The 25,190-nt window shown below is 35.5% G+C and overlaps 1 pseudogene; it reads left to right on the forward strand.

Annotated features, from left to right (window-relative positions):
* Positions 1-21,193, forward strand: part of LOC118927847 (vasculin-like) — a 62,360-nt pseudogene extending 41,167 nt beyond the window's left edge.
* Positions 21,194-25,190: the final 3,997 nt, after the last annotated feature.

Consider the following 25,190-nt stretch of genomic DNA (forward strand, 5'->3'; position numbering starts at 1 on the left):
AGAATAGATAAAAAACAAGCCTTATCTATACACTACCTAAAAGAGACTCATTTCAAACCTAAAGACATACATGGACTGAGAGTGAAGGAATGGAAAAAGATACATCATGAAAATAATAGGGAGAAAAAAAAAAGAGTAGCAGCACTTATGTCAGACAAAATAGACTTCAAAACAAAGAAAGTAGCAAGAGACAAAGAAAGACATTACATAATGATAAAGGGATCAGTCCCACAAGAGGATATAACAATTATGAACATCTAAGCACCCAGCATAGGAGCACCTAAATGTACAAAACAAATACTAACAGACATAAAGGGAGAAACTTACAGAAACACAATTATATTAGAGGATTTTAACAACCCATTTACACCAATGGACAGATCAACCAGATAGAAAATGAAGAAACAGAGGCACTGAACAATACATTATATCAGATGGACTTACAGATATCTACTGAGGATTCCACCCAAAAGTAGCAGGATATACAATTTTCCCAAGTGCACATGGAATGTTCTCCAGAATAGATCACATATAGGCCACAAAAAAGCCTCAATAAATTTAAAAAGGTTGAAATCGTATCAAGCATCTTTTCAGATCAAGATTATATAAAACCAGAAGTCAATCACATAAAAAAAAAACTACAAACACATATAGGCTAAGCAACATGCTTCTAAATAATCAATGGATCAATCAGCACATCAAAGAGAAAATCAAACAATAAAGAAGACAAATGAAAACAGAAACAACAGTTCAAAATAAATGGCATGCAGCAAAAGCCATTCTAACAGGGAAGCACATAGCAATACAGGCCTATCTCAAGAAATAAAAACAATCTAACCTCACAACTAAAGGAGCTAGAAAAAGAAGAACAAAGAAAGTCCAAAGTTAGTAGAAGGAGGGACATACTAAAGATCAGACCAGAAATAAACAAAATAGAGAATAAGAAACAATAGAAAAAAAAATCAATGAAACCAAGAGCTGATTTTTTTAGAAGATAATGAAAACAGACAAACCCCTAGACAGACTTATTGAGAAAAAAGAAAGACACCACAGATAAATAAAATGAGAAATGAAAAAAAGAGAAGTTACAACTGACACCACAAAAATTCAAAATATTATAAGAGAATTTTATTAAAAACATTATGCCAAAAAATTGGGCAACCTAGAAGAAATGGACAAATTCCTACAAACACACAGTCTCCAAGACTGACCCAGAAAGAAAAATATCAAACAGACCAATTACCAGTAATGAAATTCAATCAGTAATAAAAATACTTCAGAAAAATACAATTTCAGGTACAGATAGTTTCACAAGTGAATTCTACCAAACATTTAATGAGTAGCTAATACTCATCCTTCTTAAAGTATTTCAAAAAATACAAAAGGAAGGAATACTTCCAAACTCATATTATGAGGCCAGTATTGCTCTAATATCAAAGCCAGACAAAGGCATTACAAAAAAAAACTACACAACAATATACCTGACGAACACAGATACAAAAATCCTCAACACAACAATAGCAAACAATTCAAACATACATCAGAAGAATCACATATCATAACCAACTGGGACTTTTTCCAGGGATGCAAGGATGGTAAAATATTCATAAATCAATCAATGGAATGGATTTATATACCAAAAAACTATAACCACATTAACAAATGGAAGTATAAAAACCATATGATCATCTCAATAGATGCTGAAAAAGCATTTGACAAAATTCAACATCCATTTATGATAAAAACTCTCAACAAAGTCAGAATAGAGGGAAATACTTCAACGTAATAAAGGCCATACACAAAAAACCCAAAGCCAACATCATACTCAAGATGGTGAAAAGTTGAAAACTTTTCCTCTAGATCAGGAAAAAGATAAGGATGCCCACTCTCATTTTTATTCAAAACAGTACTGGAAGTTCTAGCCACAGCAATCAAACAAGAAAAGAGATAAAAGATATCTAAATTGGTAAAGAAGAAGTACTATTGTCACTATTTGCAGATGACATGATACTATATATCTAGAAAACCCTAAAGAAACCATCAAAAAACTATTAGATCTAATAACAGGATTTAGCAAAGCTAAATAAGCCAGGTGGAGAAAAACAAATATCATATGATTTCACTTATATGTGAAACCTAAAAAAAAAAAACATTAAAATGAACAAAACAACAATAAACTCATAGACACTGAGAAGTGACTGGTAGTTACCATGGGGAAGCGGTTGTGGTGGGTGAGTGAAATGGGTTAAGATAAAGAGGCACAAAATCTCAATCATAATATAAATTAGTCATGGGGATGAAAGTACAACATAGAGAATATAGTCAATAGTACTGTAACATCTTTCTATGGTTACAGATAGTAACCACACTAGTTGGTGAGGATTTAATAATGTAAATAAGTTGTTGAATCACTGCATTGTATAGTTGAAACCAATATAATATTGTATATCAACTACACTTCAATTAAAAAAAGGAAAAAAACAAAACAAAACATCACATTACAGACACATTGCAATTTTGTCATATTGCTGAAGGACTTAAAATACAATGTCACTGCCTTTTGTCTTGGTTTATTGCCCTCCCAAAACACATCTATCAAACATGATAGATATAGAAAGTTATGTTTTTTAATGGTGTCCTTTCACAGTTACAGTATTCTCAAAAAAAAAGGGGGGCTCTAGGAAATGTGTTTTGGAAAATAGCACACTGTTTCCATTTGTATTCAACTTATTACTTAAAATTAAATTACACTTTACCTTGGGTTCTGGATAAAATATTCTAAATAAAATAGAGAATGTTAACACCACTATTTCTCTGCTTGCATGCTTAGCAAAACTCACAGAAACAAAACCCTAGGATATATGTCAAGCATAACCTTCAGAAACATATCAGTAGTATATGTTTGGAAAATAAGAAGTGAAATGTGGACAGCAAAGTACCTTGGAAGCTAAAACAGAAAAGCCTCTTGTGAATGTTCCTTATCACAGCAATATTCTCTGGGAAAGATGGATAGTCATATCTGTCTTTTTGACCACATTCACACTCCTGAATGGTAGCACTGTCAACATATAATATGAAAGCCATCAATACATGCTGACAGTGTTTGCACTCCAGGTGATGAGAAATCCTATGAACTGAAGACGAAAAAACAAAGGTCAGGAAGTAATATCTTGAACTGAGATGAGAAGTATAGCAAACCACAGAAGAAGGGAGATGGAACTATAATGTGATCTAAATGAGAGAGAAGAGAGAACTGATCATTTAAGGAACAAAGGCAACATGTTCATGTTCATTTAAATAGAGCAAAAATGTCTGTTATATTATCTATTATGGGATTTTGCATACAAAGATGGCTGTTGCAGAGTACATTACCTAAGAGTGAGCAGTTTATTAGGCTGTGAGCTTTTAACTTCTGCCAGGCTGTGTTTAACTATACTAGAGTACCAATAGGAACTGCTAACCTGAGCTTTCAGTTGAGAAAATGTATTCACTCTATCTCCTTCGGCCTTAATTTCTTCATCTGTAATTTCTCTCATCCTGCCTCATCTTACAAATGGAGAAAAAAGCAGTATTCTAATGCATAAGATTATTGTACGGATTGTATGAAATATGTAGATAAAGTGCTAAATATGTAGACCAATGTTGGGGTGATCTAAACATTCAGTAAATGTTATTGTTACTATATTACACAACCATAGCTCTAAAAACACTTTTTCCAACCTGCTTCTGCTCTAAATCACAAGGTCCCATTCTGCAGTGAGACTTGCTAAATATATTCTACTCTAGGCCATCACCAAAAAAAAAAAAAAATTATACTATTACCCATGTATAGTGATCCACTGACACAGTCAGCTCATGACCAAGAACTTTTCCCCTGGTTGAATAGTTATTTATAGAGTGCTTTTCTTCTAATGCAAAAATCATTAATCAAATATAACCTGCTTAATTCTGAACTATAATTGTGGAAAAATAAATTAACAGATGAAGTCCCATCGCAGGGAAGTGACTAAGACACAAGGATACTTCTCCAAAAAGACACTCTACCCGTAAATAGCATGTAAGTCTATTTAATAAAGTGTATTATTTAATAAAATTTACTAGCTATTTGTTAGGCATCTATGGAGCCTGGTTCTGGCAAGCCTATGTTGTAAATTCAGAAATTAAAACAAACATTTTGCCCTTGAAAGATTTAACATTGATTAGTGACCCATAATCCACACACAGATGGCAGACACACAGACCAAGTCAAAGGAGCAAAGACAGTATGCACTTAAGAGAGTGATTTAGCTAGTAAAGTAGCATTTCCACCAGTTTTAAAAGCAAATCTTCCTCTAATTTAGCAGTATAAATTGGAAGTATATAAACTGGAATAATCACTAACTGCAATAAAAACTTTTAAAAGACAAAAAATGTTATTTTGGAAAATGAAATATTAGATTCAATAAATATTTACTCTGCAACTATTATGTGTTAGGAGCCAGAAATAAAAATGTAACTGGAAAATGGTCTCTGTTCCTAAGGTGGGAGGGCTTTATAGAGTTCAAAACACAAGAGAGACATCAAACTCTACTTGAACTGCAGATTTATCTCAAGAAATAACTTTCTAACAGGGAGTATCATGTGCAAAAGTACAGGATATGAATAGCATTGGGGTAAGAGTTCTAAATTACTGTGTCACATGTGGAGGGGTAGGTAGGGTATTAGCCAAGGGCTTTATGTGTCATATATGAGAATTCAGAGTTCATTTAATAGGCCCTGGTAACTCTATTTTTTCTTGAAAGCAAAAATAAGGAACTTCTTCAACATTCCAAGCCCAGCCACACACTCATATCCACATCACTCTTCTCTCCAGTCTTCATTGCACTGGATGACTAATCCCTTTCAGCTCCTGATCAGATTCTCTATTATCACCTCCCTAGCTTTACTTCATGATTTACCTTTTCCTCTGGCTTCAGCTTTATTGCATCTTCCTGTAAGACCATAAACACCCTACTATGCTAAAAAATAATTAAAAATTTCTGGGATTTCCTTTCTTCTCTCCTCTTTACAACCAAGCATCTCAAAAGAAGCTTCTACACACAAGCTTCAGTTCTCATCCCTCCACTGATCTTATTTGACTTCTCTGACCCCTTCTTGTCCGTGCCCATCCAAATATCCCACTGCTTTCTCTTCACCTTCCTCAGCTGTTCCTTTTTGGTCTCCCTTGCTGCTTAGTCCCTTGAACTAAGAGTAGTAGACTACCCTACTCTTTTCTCTATACTTAAAGAAACCCCTCAGTGATAATGCTTCCCCCTTAGCAACAATGCATCCCCCTTAAATTAAAGATATCTTTCTGTTATCTCCAAACTTTATTCTTATCAGACTAATCTGTACTTGTGCCCACTTACTTTTCCAATTTCCCTGTACTTCACTGATTGTTTGAAACCCCACACTGGACTGCATCTGTTCTTTCAGTTATCACTGATGTCCACCCAGCCAGGAAGTCCAACCTTTTCTTCTCAGCCTCTGCCTTGCTCAGCTACTCTATAGCAGTCAACACTGTTCTTTCCTGAAACTTTCCCATTATTTGGATCCATGACACACAGAATATCTCCTAATCACTCAGATAATTTTTTTCCTCAACTTCAATCTAAAAGTTAAATATTTTCCCATGTTCAGATCCTTTGCCTGTCTCCCCAGATAGCCCATCCTGATACCTTAAGAATGTTCCCTAGACGAGGACATCAACCTATAAATAATGGTTAGCAGGCATTTAATATTTTAATAATTTTCCTTCAGTTAGTCCTCAAGACACCTGTTAATTGACCTTTGCAGATACCAACTATCTTTCTTGCTTTGCCAAGAGAGACAATGTCCATGATTGCCCATAAATAATTCCCATCACATAACAAAGTTGAAACCCTTACCCAAGCATTAGAAGCCTTCCACTCTGTGCCCCTACCATTGCATTGCCTCAAATAATTGTTCAAAAATTCTTTGTTGAATTCACTTTAAAGATACCAGAATAAACCTCCTGGATTTTTTACTTAAAAAAAGGATCACCATGCGTCCTTCCAAATTCCTGTGATATTGATTCATTTTCAAACGACACTTGATTTATCATGCAGTTGTAACTAGGAAAGTGGGCCTAGAGCTTTGTAATGTGATTTTGGTAGTAGGACTCTTCCTGGTCAAAAAAAGTACTCCATCAGATTTTATTGTCCATGTGAATGCATTAATTGAAAAGCAGACCTCCACAAGAACTGGCTGAACCGTGAGGGGTTCAATCATGCACAGATAAGTGACTACTTACTACAAGACATCTACTTAGTTTCCTAGTACAGGATCCTTTCCAGTGTGCAACAATGAACTAAAAGCTGCTGAGCACAGAAATGTTTTTTATTCAAGTAACACCAGTGCCATCTGCAGGAAAAGCACAAGCAGCAGCACTGTTTTTATTCCTAGTTTCTCTTGAGTTCCATCAGAAGGCTTTGTCCTGCTTTTTACCTGATGAAAAACACTACAGGGTTCACCTTCCTTTGAAGGTTTCCATCTATTCTCCTTAGTGGGTGAAGTAGGTGCTGTTAAAACATGAGAAACCAAAGCACAGCTGACCTAGAGAAATTCTAGTGTTCAAAAGGTCATTGGAATATGATTGAAGAAACAAACAAAACCTGGGAAGCAGATGGAAGCCCTTTCCTATGCTTGTCTGAAAAGTGCTCATGATCTTGGCCACACACACTGAATCTTTATCAAAAATTTCAACATAGCTTTATTAGACTGAAATATCCAAAAGCAAGGATTTTGAAAAAAATGCCATTTGTTTTATCTTTGCTAAAAGAATTATTATGTAAATTTGTTTTAACCTAAATTTAGATTTGATTTCTCATATGCACTACAAAGTCTTGTAGCCTTCTTTTTGCCTGTATTTTTACTTCTCTTTCCAAACTTCAGGTACCTAAACTCAGAGTTCTATATAACACTTACCAAAAAAAATCCATTAATTTACTTTTAGTAGAACTACTGCTAATCCTAAACAGCTTTATAACAGATTACCCCCTGACCTGCCTATAATCCAGTGGAAATACACACTATCAATTCCACAGCTAAAGTAACAATGTTTCAATTCCATCTCCAAAAATGTAACATTCTCTTATCCCACCAAATAGGGTATTAGCCAAGGGCTTTATGTGTCATATATGAGAATTCAGAGTTCATGAATTCTCAGAATATTGTCATGAATATTTCAGAACCATGAGAAATAAATTTCTGTTGTTAATAAGCTGCCCATTCAGTGGTATTTTGTTAAAACAGCCTGAATAGACTAAGATATTTGTATCTCACATATTTATGCCTGTATCTATTTTTGCAGTTAGCTTGAGAGATCTGAGAAGACAGAGACCATGTTTTTTTGTTTTTCATCTCTGAACCTTCCACTACTATCTGGCATAATGCATTGCCTCAAATAATTGTTCAAAGTCTTGTAGCCTTCTTTTTGGGTGGGATAAGCCTCTCTTATCCTACCAAATAAGGAAGTCAATATCTCAACTCTGTAGCCATAGTTAAGAAGGAAAAAATACTGAAATAAGAAAAGCAGTATTATAGTGTTATAATATGGCAATAGCCAGGGAAACCACTCAACCACTAAATATTTTGGCACAAGACTTTGTAGGGTTATAAACCCTCTTCTTCATTCAATTCCCTAAATAGCTGTGGGAATGAACAAATATTCTCAAACAAAGGAACCAAAATCAGTGTGTAAAACAAAAATATATATATATTAAGATAATGAAAACAAACATTCTGCCCATGTGAGAACTAACAGAATCATCAAAAGGAGGAAAGTAGATTCACAGGGAAGAAAAAAAATTACTGTTCTAAAAGTAAACTCATCATGATCTGCAGAAGTATAAATTAGAATACTGAACTAAGGATCTACCAAGAATAATTCACATCATTTCACTTTCTTAAATAAATGGGACTTTCATGCTCCCTATACATTAAAAAACAAGTAGTTGTCATTTGTAGCTATAGAACCACTCTAATAGAACTATTTATAATAGCAAAAGCAAATTCTGCATATTACCTGGAAAGGATCAAATAATACTACATTTCATTCCTTTTAATTTTCAGTTCTCTCTGAATACATTCATTATGGTCTTTTGTTGTTAATGTTTTACAATGGATGAGTACAATAGTGTGTTTCAGTCTGATGGTGTCCTCCAACTGAGATCTGTGAGGGAAAATAATGAAGTTCTATTTTGTGCAAAGCTTGCCACATACACAACTGGGTGCAAGGTTAGCACATTTTTCCACGTTTTCTTCCTCACACATCCTGCCACTCTTCTTAAAAGAGGTCTCTTGACTGGGCTTAAACATTATGAATGGTCACAACTGCCCATAGAGTAGAAAATCATTTCTGAGTGTTAATGAGAAAAGCTGAAAGTTCTGTGCTGCCCAACATGTCTCTCCCATCAACCTGCCAGAAAATACAACTGGAGAGCAGATGTCCAATGATTACCATGAGGAAAGAATTTTAAAGATCAGAAATGCTACTTACAATTATTGATGTTAACATAGCTATGTAGCTATGTACAGAGCCTGAAAATCAACAACACTGAACTGAAATGAACATAAAGCTTAAGCCTATAACATAGGATAATAGCTATGATTAGGTAGATATTATTGATAATTGTTAAGATGAGTCTATATTTCAAATGTAACAATAAAAGGAGTTACTGTATTTTAAAAAAAAAGATTCACTAGGTAGATAAAAGGTCATCACAATAGAAGCAAATTAATGGAGATAAAAATTTTGGTAAAAATTTGTGGGAGGAAGAAATGAAAAATATTATGATGGTAATATAACATTCCTGAACCAATTCTGGAATATGCAACTGAGACAGGTCACAAAATACGTTATAAAGAGGGCCTCAATTAGTTCTTATCTCTCATCTAGTTCAAAAAAGCATATGACAGATCCTCAAAATTTGGGCTCTAATAAGATCAAGGAAACACCTAGGGACTTAAGACCAAAAAAAATTGGTTAGTCAAGCAAAAGTGATGAGATTTTTGGATTCAAGGATCCTGTCACCTGGAGGCTTACAATAACTAGCAAGGAAAAGGTTGAGGTAGATGGCTTGATATAAATCTAGGTTGTAGTAAGATATGAATTCAAAAGTTCAGAGAAAAATTTGTGATTCTATGGCATGCAATCCTAAAAAGGAAAATATGTCAAAAGGGCTAGAGCCTCTACAAGACATAATTCCAATTATTCAATCACAAATTACCTTCATGAGGAGAGAAAAGAGTGAAGCTGCAAAACAAAGAAACATGGTGGTCCAAGAAATTCATAGACTAGCTGAGACAATGGCACATAGTTTTAAATGTGGCAAACCTTGGAATCTAAAAACAAAACAACACAAAATGAACAAAACAGCAATAGACTCATAGACACTGAGAACTGACCAGTGGTTACCGTGGGGCAGGGATTGGGGTGGGTGGGTGAAATAACTGAAGGGGATAAACCACAAAATCTCTATCATAATATAAATTAGTCATGAGGATGAAAGTACAGAATAGAGAATATAGTCAATAATACTGTAATATCTTTCCATATTGACAGTTCTAACTAATTGGGGTGAGGGTTTAATGATGTGTATAACTGTCAGATCACTATGGTGTATACTTGAAACCAATATAATATTGTTTATCAACTATACTTCAATAAAAAAGATTTTATTTTAAGTAGGCACATGTCCTAAAGTCTACATGCCAAAAATGAAAAGATTATGCCAGAAATGGTAAGAAAGACGTAACCAGCAAGGGTGAATAGGAGACCTGCAGAAAGCTTTGTTTAATATAGAGACTAGGAAGAACCCAAATTTATAAAATATGTAAATTGACCCTGTCTCTAATGAGGATGAGAGTTCCAAAGCCCCACTCACTCCCACTACTAAGTACCTGAAAAGGCTCTTGGAGTAATTGTCTGAAACCACAGGCCCAGATCAATGTCTAAGTTGTTCCATACACACAAAAAGTCTTTCTTGTTCCATTCCCTGCTTGCCTTTCCATCTCCACCTCTCACTTCCTAGGCATACACACATGAGCATTCACACACACACATCACCACCCTGCCCTGCCATGCTGATTTCCACCTTTGTGCAAGTTGTATCTTCTACCTAAAACATTTTCTTTCCTGAAGAATTTAGTCATTTTCTTTCCTGAACAATTTAGTTCTGATGTCATGTCCTCAGCAAAAGCTCCATTATCCCCTCTTCTGCAGCGGAAGTTATTCATCCCCCCTTCTCTATGTCTCTTCTGTTCTTTGAATGAACTGTATTATCCCAGAGGAAGTTCAAGACTGTAATATAAGCTAGCATGAACACAAGCAGTATTTCCTTGCTCATTATCATCTTCCCCTACAGAAAAGCTTTTTGAGGCTTCAATCCAAATTATTTTCTTACCTTGCTCAGCAAATGAGCTAAGAGAGTATCCTCTATTTTGTGTTTGGTTGCAAATTGATGAGAAATGATAATGTACTTGTCCTAGATTTAATTCAGTTTTAAGTTATTCTTCATCTTAAATTTTCCAGGTGCATAACCAAGCAAAGCTATTTACTTATATTAAATCCTGTGGGAGTTTTCCATCTGGAGGTTCAACTTAAATCTCTTCTTACCAGGCAGAGAAATGCAATCCTACAAGTATGAGGAGAAGTAATGTAATGTGGAAGGGATGGCTCTGCAGAGCAGCATAGGTATCCTGAATTTCAGTGTGAACTTCTGAGTTACAGTGACATGAGTGTGAACTTCTGAATTACACAGAAATTAGTGAAAAACATAAGGAGCAATATCTGGATGTTCTCTCATAAGAATTTTAATTAGATTTCTAGTTATTTAATTTATTCTAAATTTCCAAAGACCACAGCCAGTGTGAAGACCTTTTCTGCCTAACTCAGAAACTCAAAGCAGTTGTTTTTCCTTTTTCTAAACTCTTTGGCCTGGCATAAAATGCTCTAATTGGAAAAATTAACCTTTGACAGATCCACAGAAGTGTTCCTCTTTTGTGGTGGTTTTAGCACAAATAAAGTCTTTGGAATAACTCTTTGCCTGATTCTGTTCCCATCAAAGAGTATGAAAATGGGCATATCTGAACCTACAAAGGTGGTCGGAAACATGTTTGGACAAAGTCTTTGTTCGGATCTTAATATGTCATCCCCTCATAATGATTCTGTAAGCTCATAAGGACTTTGATAATATCAACATCTTCAAAGATTTCAATTCTGACAATTTAAAAACATTATGTAGTTGTATAGAACTTTACTGGTAGTTATTAAAACAAAGGCAATCTACCAAATGCTGAACCAACACTTTTTTACACTGGCTACACTGCTGAGCATACTATTTCCTAGCAATAAAGAAAATTATGACAAAGATGTTTTAGTGTTGTTGTATCACAAGATGAAGTCTACAGAGACTAATAATAGGTGGATAAAAATTAAGCTATGTGGAGGTTAAAGAGAAGCAATCAGTTTCCTAGAGTGACAAGTCTACTTTGTTCTATCTAGCAAAGATTTAGACAGTAAAGTGACCAAAAATACATATGAAAGGTACCATACTGTTAACTGAGTGAACATCTGACTAGAAAGCAGAGTCAAATTAAGAGGGAAAAAAATGGGAGGAGTAAAATGATTTAGCAAATAGAGAGAAAGGAAAAAAGACAAAGGTTGAAAGTCTATAAATACAATAATGTAGTAATTTGTACTCAATTAAGTAAACTTATTACATTATGTCTTTAGAGATGTATAAGCCAAAAAAACAATTTCAATATATAAACCAAAGAAAGAATTTCAATATGCATAAATTGATTTGCACTAAAAATGTGGTACCAGCTGTGACATGTACAAAGAATGATTTAGTAAGCTGGTTACATCTACATATAAATGAGTACATAGCTTGACTGATCTATTCCCACCTCTAGTCTCCACAACTCCAACATGTACACTCCCCTCTCACTGTACACCCACACATCATTTTTTTTCTGTAATGGAAAATTTTTTTAAAAACAGCAAATGAGTGTCAGTAAATCACTCTGCTTTTCCTCATTTCACCTTCTCTATTGACAGCTTGCTTAATCTTACTTTTTCAAAACTTGAAATGTTAAACTTCTTATGAGTTTACACATACACACATGGTAAGAAAACAAGTCCTCTTTCAAACCTTTAGTTCTTTGTGTTAGCCGGCCTGGTGAGGACTCTATCTTTCCGCAAGGCCATTTTATTTCTTGAGCTATCTTTCCTACCTTTGCCACTGGACTTAGACTGAAGCTGATAGTCCCCATTTCCAAATTCTGGGGATTAAAGATGAGGAAAGCTCCTAAAGCAAACTGATCCATCTTCTCCCCTGGGATCATCCTTCTCAAACCTGGGATTACAGGGAAAAGGACCTTGATGAGTCCCCACAAAAACTGTGTCACAACCTAATCCTAGAACAGAGGCTGCAAATGTCCCCTGAACTTGCATAACTAAGAAGGCCAGGTAAACAATCATTCCAAAACCAAGAATCCAGGCAAAATTATACTCCAAACAAATTTCCCATCTCCAATGGAAATATAAGATTCCAGCTTATTCCTCAATTGTAGGAAAATTATTCAACAGGGTAAAAACAAACAATCCATGGAATCAGACTGCATAGATCAACTCTTCTTTTCCTACACATTCACCCACAGATACAGCAACAAGTTAGTGGTAGTAAGAATATTTAATCTTGTCAAATATTTTGTAAATACTTGGATATTTTCTCTTTCCTTTACATGTTTCCAAAGAAACAAATGTTTCACATACACTGAACAATCAATTGATTGCAGAATTTCCTAATAGTAATGACTTAGTCAATATCCAACCCATGAAGGAAACTGAAAAATACTGTACTTATTTAAACATACTGAGAGAAGAGCTCTAGAATTTGATATTACTTTTTCAAGACCTTATTAAATGGAAATATATACAAAATGAAAATTAAATAACAATATCTATTTCTGACTCAAAATATCCATAGAGGATAACTGACAAGGGCATGCATTTCACAGCTACCAAAATAGTCAATGTTACCTTGCCTTTATGTAAAATTTAGTGAATGATAAATTTCTTTTAAGCAGAAAATTTACAATATGCTGCATGATGTTGGTTACTGCTAATGGTGATAAAATCTTTCAGTTACTCTAAGGATTTTAAGCATCAACTGTATACATAGTCAGGTCATCCATCAAGTGAACCAATATGCCATTCAAAGTGATCCATGACTACTTTTTTGTGGTTATACGCCCTCCTCAAAGTAACAAATGAAGCTGGTTACCTTAATGATTTCTTTTGTTTCTTTATACAACCATTAGTGTAAGTATAAACCATTATAAACAAATATAATTTAGTTTTCTTATTTGTAAAAACAATACTTATTCACTTGCTAAATGAGAGCAATTTAGAGATTGTTTTTCAACTAAAGTCAATTCAAAGAATCATGGGAATGAAGAATGGTAATGTACCATTAAATGAAATTTAAAAATAATAAACAAAGCTCATTCTAATCAGTAATTTCTATTTCCTTCTTCATCAAACTTTTGCCAAGACAATTAATAATAAACTAAATTAATTAACTGCATTATTTCTTTTACATATATGAAATGATCAAAGGGTAGCTGTAGGAAAGAGAATGTGAGATCTTGAAACTTCAAACCAGACTATAATCAGTCATCCAGAGTTGTTTACAAAGGGCACTTAAGTTTTCAATATCTTTGAAGTTCAATAAAGCAGATTTCTGTTTAAAATATCCCACAGACCTGAATGTTGTTTTCTTATTTTTTTGGTATCATTAATGTACAATTACATGAGCAACATTATGGTTACTAGACTCCTCCCATTATCATGTCCCAACCACATACCCCATTAAACTCACTATCCATCAGCATAGTAAGATGCTATAGAATCACTACTTGTCTTCTCTGTGTTGTATTGCCTTCCCCGTGCCCCCCGACTACATTATGTGTGCTAATCGTACTGCCCATTTTCCCCCCTTATCCCTCCCTTCCCACCCATCCTCCCCAGTCCCTTTCCCTTTGGGAACTGTTAGTCCTTTCTTGGGTTCTGTGAGTCTGCTGCTGTTTTTTCCCTTCAGTTTTTGCTTTGTTCTTATACTCCACAGATGAGTGAAATCATTTGATACTTGTCTTTCTCCACCTGGCTTATAACACTCAGCATAATACCCTCTAATTCCATCCATGTTGCTGTAAATGGTAGGATTTGTTTTCTTCTTATGGCTGAATAATATTCCATTGTGTATATGTACCACATCTTCTTTATCCATTCATCTACTGATGGACACTTAGGTTGCTTCCATTTCTTGGCTATTGTAAATAGTGCTGTGATAAACATAGGGGTGCATATGTCTTTTTCAAACTGGGCTCCTGCATTCTTAGGGTAAATTCCTAGGAGTGGAATTCTTGGGTCAAATGGTTTTGTATTTTTAGTTTTTGAAGAACCTCCATACTGCTTTCCACAATGGTTGAACTAATTTACATTCCCACCAGCAGTGTAGGAGGGTTCCCCTTTCTCCACATCCTTGTCAACATTTGTTGTTGTTTGCCTTTTGGATGTTGGCCATCCTAACTGGTGTGAGGTGATATCTCATTGTGGTTTTAATTTGCATTTCTCTGATGATGAGCAATGTGGAACATATTTTCATGTGCCTGTTGGCCATCTGAATTTCTTCTTTGAATAAGTGTCTGTTCAGATCCTCTGCCCATTTTTTAATTGGGTTATTTGCTTTTTGTTTGTTGAGGTTCATGAGCTCTTTATATATTTTGGATGTCAACCCTTTATCGGATATGTCATTTATGAATATATTCTCCAATACTGGTAGGATGCTTTTTTGTTGTATTGATGGTGTCCTGTGCTGTACAGAAGCTTTTCAGCTTGATATAGTCCTACTTGTTCATTTTTGCTTTTGTTTCCCTTGCCCAGGGAGATATGTTCATGAAGAAGTTGCTCATGTTTATGTCCAAGACATTTTTGCCTATGTTTTTTTCTAAGAGTTTTATGGTTTCATAACTTACCTTCAAGTCTTTAATCCATTTTGAATTTGCTTTTGTGTATGGGGTTAGACAATAATCTAGTTTCATTCTCTTACATGTAGCTGTCTGGTTTTGCCAACACCAGCTGTTGAAGAGGCTGTCATTTCCCCATTGTATATCCAAGGTTCCTAGATCATATACTAATTGACCATATATGTTTGGGTTAATATCTGAACTCTCTATTCTCGTCCACTGGTCTGTGGGTCTGTTCTTGTGCCAGTACCAATTGTCTTGATTACTGTGGCTTTGTAGTATAGCTTGAAGTTGGGAAGCGAGATCCCCCCTGCTTTATTCTTCCTTGTCAGGATTGCTTTGGCTATTCGGGGTCTTTGTGGTTCCACACGAATTTTAGAAATATTTGTTCCAGTTCATTGAAGAATGCAATTGGTATTTTTGCATTGAATCTGTAGGTTGCTTTAGGCAGGATGGCCATTTAACAGTATTAATTCTTCCTACCCAAGAGCATGGGATGAATTTCCATTTGTTAGTGTCCTCTTTAATTTCTCTTAAGAGTGTCTTGTAGTTTTCAGAGAATAGGTCTTTCACTTCCTTGGTTAGGTTTATTCCTAGGTATTTTATTCTTTTTGATGCAATTGGGAATGGAATTGTTTTCCTGATTTCTCTTTCTGCCAGTTCATCATTAGTGTATAGGAATGCAACAGATTTCTGTGTATTAATTTTGTATCCCGCAACTTTGCTGAATTCAGATATTAGTTTTAGTAGTTTTGGAGTGGAGTCTTTAGGGTTTTTACATACAATATCATGTCATCTGCAAATAGTGACAGTTTCACTTCTTCCTTACCAATCTGGATACCTTTTATTTCTTTGTTTTGTCTGATTGCCGTGGCTAGGACATCGAATACTATGTTGAATAACAGTGGGGAGAGTGGGCATCCCTGTCTTGTTCCCAATCTTGGGTGAAAAGCTTTCAGCTCCTCGCTGTTAAGTATGATGTTGGCTGTGAGTTTGTCACATATGGCCTTTATTATGTTGTGGTACTTGCCCTCTATACCCATTGTGTTGAGAATTTTTATCATGAATGGATGTTGAATTTTGTCGAATGCATTTTCAGCATCTATGGAGATGATCATGTGGTTTTTGTCCTTTTTGTTGATGTGGTGGATGGTGTTGATGGATTTTTGAATGTTGTACCATCCTTGCATCCCTGAGATGAATCCCACTTGATCATGGTGTATGATCCACTTGATATATTTTTGGATTCGCTTTGCTAATGTTCCGTTGAGTATTTTTGCATCTATATTCATCATGGATATTTGTCTGTAATTTTCATTTTTTGTGGTGTCTTTGCCTGGTTTGGGTATTAGAGTGATGCTAGCTTCACAGAATGAGTTTGGATGTATTCCCTCCTCTTCTATTTTCCTGAATGCTTTTTGTAATATAACAATAAAACTGAAAGAGTCTGCACTTTGGGGACCGACAGTCTATATATATGAATTCCCACTGTGTGATCTTGGGCAATTCACTCAATGTCTCTGAATATTTTCATATTTACAAACTGTGCTTTACCTCAAAGAGGCTGATGCAACGATTGCATTACATGAGAGAAGTACCTCACATGGCATCTGGCAGGCATTCAATAAATGCTAAGTATTCGTGCAATTGTGAAAAAAATTGAGGGGATTCTTTCCGTTCATACCTACTCTCTCATACTCCACCCCCAGACACATATAAACAGATCTGAAGCTCTTTCATCTCTGTCATCTAGATTAACCATAAAACAAAAACATCCACTTAAAATAATGAATATTGCTGTGTCTTCAGTAGAGATGACTGAGATGATGCCTTTACTCGTTTTAACCTTCTTATTTTCCTTACTATGTTGCTAATGGATTCCTAATGGTTATTAGAAATTTTCAAAGGACAGATTTTTTTAAATGAGGCAGTTTCTGTAGAAATAGCCCTAGCTATCCAGAATAATTAATTCTTTACAGCAGCCTAGTAACAGCGGGAAGGCTCTGCCAAGCTACTTGAAACCCAGCCAGGAAGTTAGCAGGTAAACGCTTCTTTTAGGCCACCAGTTAATACAGGTGTTTTGAGTTTCTGGAAGCTTTGTTCTCAGAGGAAAAACATTTCAGTGAATCTGAGAAAGCATCAGGGCTACCATAATGAGTCTGAGACCAGATGCCCGTCATAATTTTAGGCCAGCTGCTACTCCTTTCAATTTTGAACAAAGACCTACCTTCTGAGAGCACAGTTCTCCCCCTGCCTCGGGATTGCTATCACAGAGAACTGTACAAAGCAGACCCTGGCAGGATTTAGCAGCATGCTGAGCTGTAGCATAGCTGCAGTGGAATGAGACCTGGGTGGGATGGGAATTGTCAAAACCAAGTGTGAAAGAAGACTTTTCAAGTCTGAAAAGTATAGTTGGTCAATGATAAAGTATTAAGTTTAGAGAAAAATAGTAGTTTGGAATAAGACTCTCAGCACCTCAATTAAATTTTATTCCCACCTGACAGCACACTGGAGTAGATAAGACCCAAGCATTAAATTCAAACAAATAAGTTTGAAGCTGCACACTAGCTGGGTGATTACATCACACTGTATTATACATAATATAATACTTCTAAGTACACTTCCCTCATTTTTTAAATTAGTGAAAATAATAGCACCTATGTCATTATTAACTGAACTAATATAAAAAGCAGTACGACTGAAATATAATAGTGCTCAATAAATGGTAGTTGTCATTATTCCATGGCAGTTGTATTGGCACAAACAGAAAACCTAAATTAGCTATGACTTAAGTAAGAAAAATAACTTATTTTTCTTTCACATTAAAGAAGTCTAGAGTTGGAAGCCCAGGAATCCTACTTTTCGTTCCATCATTCCTAGCAATCACGGTCCATCTTTAAGGGCATTTAATTTTCCATAATGACTGCTGAAGCTCCAGCCATCATAGCATTTCCAACTTCCTGAAGATGGAAAAGAGGAAAGGGGGAAACAAAAAGGACTCAGCCCAGCTGCCTGCCCACTTTTAAGGCTCCTTCTCATTCTGTCAACACTTCCATCCAACTTCTACTTAACATCTCATTGGCCAGAACTGAGTTAAGGCTTGCTACGCAGGGAGGATACGATGTATGGTATTTCAGCTATCCAATAAAAGTTAGGATTCTGTAATTATGAAGTGGAAGCTTGGATTTGAGTGGGAAACCAGCAGACCCTGTCACAACATGCAGTGTTGGTTCTTATGTATCTCATCTTTCATTGTCTTTACCAAACCTATCATCTTTTTCTTCTATCTGAAATAAATACTAAAGTACAAACATTTTTTCTCTGGTATTTTCCCTACAATAGTCCCTCTATTATTCATTATCTCTACAAGGGGTAGCTCAAAAAATTGAAATCTCTAGCTTTGCTTTAAGTCAATATTCAGCTGGAGGTGTCAAGCCTCTTGCAACTAGGTAAGATTTGTTCAAATCCTACTTTCAAGATCCAAAGCCTTCCCCATATTTCTGCCAACACCAATAGCTTCCATTTTCCTGATTATGTTTAATTTCAAGATCCCTCTACCATTAATATGTATACCACTGTTCTATATGCCAACCCAGTTGAAACACCCAGACCATTTATTTAATTAAAAAAAGATATAGACACATGCACACACACACACAAACTCACACAGTACATTTGTGAGTAAAATAGGCTTGACTAAAAATCTTAAGCAGAAAGAGAAATATGGCAACAATTTAAACGTATATTTGACATTCATCTTTTTAAAATGTCCCTTATCCTCCCACAATAGGAAACCTCCACTGGCCATATCTCCATACAGCCTCTCTCCTTATACCATCTCTTTCTACTCTCCTTTCCCCTCCATCTCTGCACCTTTTATCTCAGGAGGAAAATAAGTCCTCCTATTTTCTCACCTGCATTATTGCAATAGCCTCCTAACTTGTTCTCTCTACTTCTACTTTGCCCTTCTGCTGTCCATTTCCAATCCAGCAGCCAGAGGGATCCTTTGAAAAAGTGTCAGTTCATGCCACTCCTAATAGTGGAAATTTAATTTTTAAAAGACCAAGTTTTGGATAATTTTGATATGAAGCTTATTAAAATAAAATAAAATTTTAGTGAAATTTTAATTTTTTTAAAGACCCAGACATTTCTTCCATTTTTAGTTTCAAAGCAGGTTATATAGGTGGTAGTTGTTAAGCTGGTGGAATTTTTGCCCTCCTCCCTGCTGTTGGTATTCTTCAGCTAGAGCTGTAAGATATATTTGATCTGTATACTGAATAAACAGGTTAAAACTGTTGTTTAAATATTGCTGAAGTTTCACTTTTACCTTTTTTAAAAGTTAGAGGAATTTCTGATGTTAGCTTGTTCCATGTCACAATGGGAGAACTTTTCTAAATGAAGACATTAAAAGTGTGAATTTACTTAAGAGGTTGCCGTTTCACAGCAGCATGGTAAAACAAAGATAACTGCATGTCAACATGATGATTCTAAATGCTTTTTCCTTCAGATGTGAAATTTTCTTTTGGTTTCGCTTTTTAGCTCTTAAACCTATTTCATCTGGAGAGGATATGTCAACTCTGCAAGCACATGGAAAAATACAGAAACAGGCTTCGGAAAACACTATAATCTTAAATACAAGAAACTTGGCTAATTTTGGAGATACCCATATACAAATTTTTACAGAAGCACAGGTAGCTGACTTAAAATAACTCTGTCAAATATGTGCTAAATTTCTTAAAAAGTGCCTGCACATTTTTTTCAAAGGAAGAGAAATTAAAAAAAAAAACTGGGAAACACAAAAATTTCAGAGAAAAAAAATCTAACACCTTTCTATGCAGTCCTGTTGGATTTTGGACTTGTCATGAGGTGTTGAAGTCTGTTTTTATTGAGTCAGAGAGACTTCATCGAAGATGGCACAGCATGAATTTGTTCCAGCTTGGGCTAATTTTTCTTCCCTACCATCAAAAATCATCACTGAATTTTGAGAAGCATCATGAAAACCTTCCCTGGACAGAAAATTGTAGTGATGTGAATCATAGATGACAAAATTTTTTTAATGCCTTTGATTCTGGTATTGGGCATCCTGATAGAGGTAACACTGTAAGGTGAGAAATATTGGATGCTGTATGAAAGGAATAAATGGTACTGGAATCATGAATCATCAAAAGGCATACTTTCTTAGTCTGCTCAGGATGCTATAACAAAACAGCAAAGACTGGGTGGCTTAAAAAACAGACAATTATTTCTCATAGTTCTGGAAGCTGGGAAGTCCAAGGTCAAGGTGCCAGCATGATCAGGCGTTTGGTAGGGCTATCTTCTTGCCTTACAGATGGCCATCTTGTTGCCGTGTCCTCACGTGGTGGGAAGAGAGACAGCAAGCTCTCTAGTCTCTTCTTATAAGGGCACGAATCCCATCATTAGGACCCTATCATGACCTTATCTAAGCCTAATTATCTCCCAGAATTCCACCTTCAGATGCCATCACACTGTGGGGTAGAGATTCAACATATGAATTCTGGAGGAACACAAACATTCAGTCTATAGCAGATACTATGGTGGAAGCTCCTACTCTTGTAGCAGTACTTTCTACTCTGGAAAAAAAAACAAGGACTCCATAGAAATAATGTCCCTGGCAATGAAACTGGGAACAGAAGAGAGACAAGAGAGAATGCAAATACTTCGAGCCTGAAGATTTTGCATCTTTCACTCCTGAAGAGAGAGAACTAAATGAGAAGTCTTTAGCTGCAGTGATATGGGGCCTACAAGCCCAAGCCCACAATATCCAACCAAAAGTTCTCCTAAGCTTCTTTTATAGAATAGATTCCAAAACCTCTATCTAGAGTACTGAATATGCTGGTTATTAAGGAAGACAACAAAAAGCCTGGCAGATATCTGGATTCCCAGGAAAAGGAAATTTTCAATCATAGCCAGTTAAGAACAAGACAGGTCAATGTGGTATAAAGGTTTAGTCCCTCCCTAAACATGCTGCTCCTCCTGCAAGAGCTCACCATTGAAAAGCCAAACTAAAGAAAGTAAAGTTGGGACTTTTCTCACTCATGATATTACCCATTTTAATATTTTTAAACCAACTGCTAAGAATGTTAGTGGGAAAATTTAGCAAAAGAGTATAACTGCTCAAATTCTTCTTCACTTGTTGACAAAATAATCCACAGCCTTATCTAGGCAAACCTATTTGAATGGGCAACAATAAATAATATGTATTCTTGAAAACACTGAAAAGGAACAGAGTAGAATAGGAACATGAAGATGGAAGTTACACTGGTCTTTGCATGGCAGCAATAATATTCTCCAGAAAGAGATATCAACCACAACTTTGATGAAAATAATATTTTTTAAGACAATGGCAATGCTGCTGTAATTTCCCAACAAATCATTCAGTCTTCAAAGTTCTCATAAACTGATGTGAATATGTAGAAGGCATTTGGAACAGTGCCTGGTACACACAAACCCTTGATAATGTTAAGTATTATGTAATGTAGGAGGAAAGATGGCTGTTGTCAGATTTGGGCTTACAATAATACAGACTGTACTTTGCCTCAGTCAGAGCTCAATATTTGGCCATGTTCAGCTAATTACTCGCAGATACCAAGGTATGTTCTAGGTTCTGGAACTTAACAGTCTGGTAATAAGACATGAGATAAGCATTCAATATTATAATGTGCAAGCCAAATAAAAAAAAATTAAATTGTAGGGTACAAACCAATTGCTGATCGAACTTGAGGAGAAGGGGAAACTAAGGAAGCCTGGAATTTATGACCTTGGAAAATGTGGAACTGACTTCAAAAAAAGAATTTTTGTAAAGGTAGAATGTATATGGGAGCAGACGTTTAATTTGAAAAAAAAAAAACATGCTCAGACATTTTTAGAGACTAGTCTTATTTTTTACCATCATATTTTTAACCCCCTTTGAGCAATGAAATCAGATTAACATAAGGTAAGTGCTTAGTAATAGAGGAATGTAAACTGTTTTTAAGTCAAGAATTGGTATAGATAATCAAACAATTGTTATATTCTTCCTATATGTTCTGCATTTCTATAACTGATTCAATGGAATTGCATTTTTGCGCTTTATGAGACCTTAGACAATTCCAAACCTTATAAAAGCATGGGAAGACAGACAAGGCTTCTTAGTTCACTCAGGCAAATTACTGCTATGTGTCAGACCTTTTTCAATTTCATTCACATGTTACCTTATGCACTCTGTGGTCTGACTTCAACAAGACTAGCTTATTAAGAATCACTTTATATTAAGGAAATCAAACATGCCAGTAAAATATACAACTTTATCAAATCTATGAACAATGTTAAAACATGTAGTACTCCTACTTAAAGATTAAATGATTAGGCAAGCAAAATAGTTGTGGCAAGAAGTTGTGACATAGAAGAGAATTGGTCTTGGAATGAGGTTTTGGCTGATGCACTGCTTTCCACTCTGCTGGCTGTGAGATTTCATCCCCTGCTTACTCTTATGTAGGATGGGAATGATAACATTGTCACCCATCTCACAGGCTATTGAAAGACTCTGAAAGGTTGGAAAGTGATCCCAAAAGATATGTCCAACTCCTAATCCCAGTACCTCTCAATGTGACATGTGACCTTATTTGAAAATAATGATTTCACAGATACAGTTAAGAATCTCAAGATGAGAAAATCTGAGATTTAGGGTCGGCCCTAAATCCAATGACAACTATTCTTACAAGAGACAGAAAGGGAGAAGACACAGGGACACACAAGGGAAGGCCATGTGAAAACCAAGGCAGAGAATGGAGTCACACAGCTACCAGCCAAGGGGCATGAAGAATTGTCAGCAGTCACCACAAGCTACAAAAGATCATGGAACATACTCTCCCTGACTTTTCAGAAGGAACCAATCTTGCCAACATCTGGGTTTCAGAATTTTGGTCTCCAGAATTGTGAGAGAATAAATTTTTGTTGTTTTAAGTCACTTAGTTTGTGATAATTTGTTAAAGCAGCCCTAGTAAACTAATATGGACTCAAATGAAATAATAAATACAAAAGTGGGCATAACAACTGCTGATAGCAGTAATTCAAGTATTTACTAAAATTTATTTTAATCTCTTTTGAACGAGTTGTGAATATTTTTGGAATAGTGAAATTTATGGTTTTGTTGGAATTAGGCATCTTCCGTTGTCTCTTATCATAAAGAGAGTGCAACCCACATAATATAGGTAGGTCATGGGAAAGGCAGTACAGCATAGAGAAGACAAGTAGTGACTCTATAGCATCTTACTACACTGATGGACAGTGACTGCAATGGGGTGGGGGGTACTTGATAATATGGGTGAATGTAGTAACCACAATGTTGCTCATGTGAAAGCTTCATAAAATTATATATCAACGATACCTTAATAAAACAGAGAGAGTGTGCAACCACTGTGGACACATCAAGATATTTTAGTTTCGAGCAACAGAATCAAGTCAGGCTAGCACTAACAGAAAAGTGTAAAACCTACTAAATACGAGGGTAGGAGTTTTGCAGGGAGGTTACAATAGTATCTCTAAGACTTGGAGAAAGGGTTGAACAATTAGCATTCAGACTCAACAGCAGGTGTTTCTGGATTTTAACTACTAAATCAGAAGGTATGTGGTTCTTTAACCTGGATCAAAGTATATTGATCCTGAAGTACTTTCCTTTCAGAAACGCTGACAACTAGGTCCAAAGAATCAACCTTTAGAGAAAAGAATTTCAATTGTCATTGTTATCTTAAAGAAGCCAAAGCTTTCCTGAAAAATAACCTGATACCTACATATACAGTTTTGTAACTCCATTATTAGCTTTTAAATAGATCACAAAGCAATCCCTTCATCCAAAACCCTTAAAAATATTTAGACTTACTTGAATGAAAATACAACCATGACTTGATGTCTAAGAACCACCTAACTAGATGAATTTTCAGGAAATATATCTCTTATATAACTTACGTACTTTAAACTCCTGTTTGAAAAAATTACCACATTTGAATTATTTTAAGATGCATCCAGAAACAGAACATTTTTCAACAATGTATTCTATTTTCCTTCGGCAATTTTCTCTCTGCTCCATTCAGAATTCTCACTAAAAGAAGAGTTAGTGCAACAGGTAGTTTTCCTGCTCTGGAGATTTAAGTGAAAATGAAAACTTAGATCATAGCAAAATCAATCTGATGGGTTCCTTCAAACTAAAGCTAAACCCAGAAATCTTTATTTGGGAACCATACACCTACAGAGGAATAAATAAAACTAAGCTTACAAATATTTTTCAGGATGGAAATAAGAAATTTACTGGAAACCCAAAATGTATAAGAAAAAGGATAGAAAAGATCCATTTTACAAGGTTCTGAAAAATTTTTAAGTATTGAGCTTCTTAATATCGTGCAGATGAATTTCTTACAATCACTAGAATTGGAATCATTAGTATTTAAATTTGACAACTACAAGTTAATAGGTATGTAGCCCCCTACAGAAACAAAATGACCTTTATCTCCAGATGCTTTTATCATAAATTAGCACATATCCCTCAAATACAGTCATCTTCCTTTGCCCAGCTCCTAACACACAGTCATCGTTTATTGATGTTAGTGATACCATGTATTAACTGAAATTTTTTCAGTTACAAGGGACAGAGACTCAATTCAAACTAGTTGAGCCTTTTCCCTCTTCCACAATTCCTTTAAATTGGCTTCATTTTTATGAAGATTCTTAAGATGAAGGCAAAGAACTCCCAGATAATCAAGGTTTACCATAATTTCAGGAGAGAGTGCCTCTTTCCCAGCAGTACTAGAGAAAAATGGCAAGAGGATAAATGATTCTAGTCCTGAGCTCATCCATAAACCAATAACATCAGTTAGAGGCACAGATAACCTGGCAAGCCTGAGTCACGTGCCAAAACCTGGAGCAGAGGATGGGATCAGCCACATGAGCTACATATGAAGGAACGGTATTCTTGAAAGCAAAAGAGGAATTTCGTTCAAGGAAAAGGAAGAATGGTTGCTGAGCTTATCAATTAGTGCTCCAACAGGAGATAAATGGAACATTGAAATTAGCATAATTCAAGAACATAATTTTTGAAGAGATGAATTACAAAGGTATCAGTG

This window comes from Manis pentadactyla, chromosome 11 (genome assembly GCF_030020395.1).
Source record: "Manis pentadactyla isolate mManPen7 chromosome 11, mManPen7.hap1, whole genome shotgun sequence".
Lineage (NCBI taxonomy): Eukaryota > Metazoa > Chordata > Mammalia > Pholidota > Manidae > Manis > Manis pentadactyla.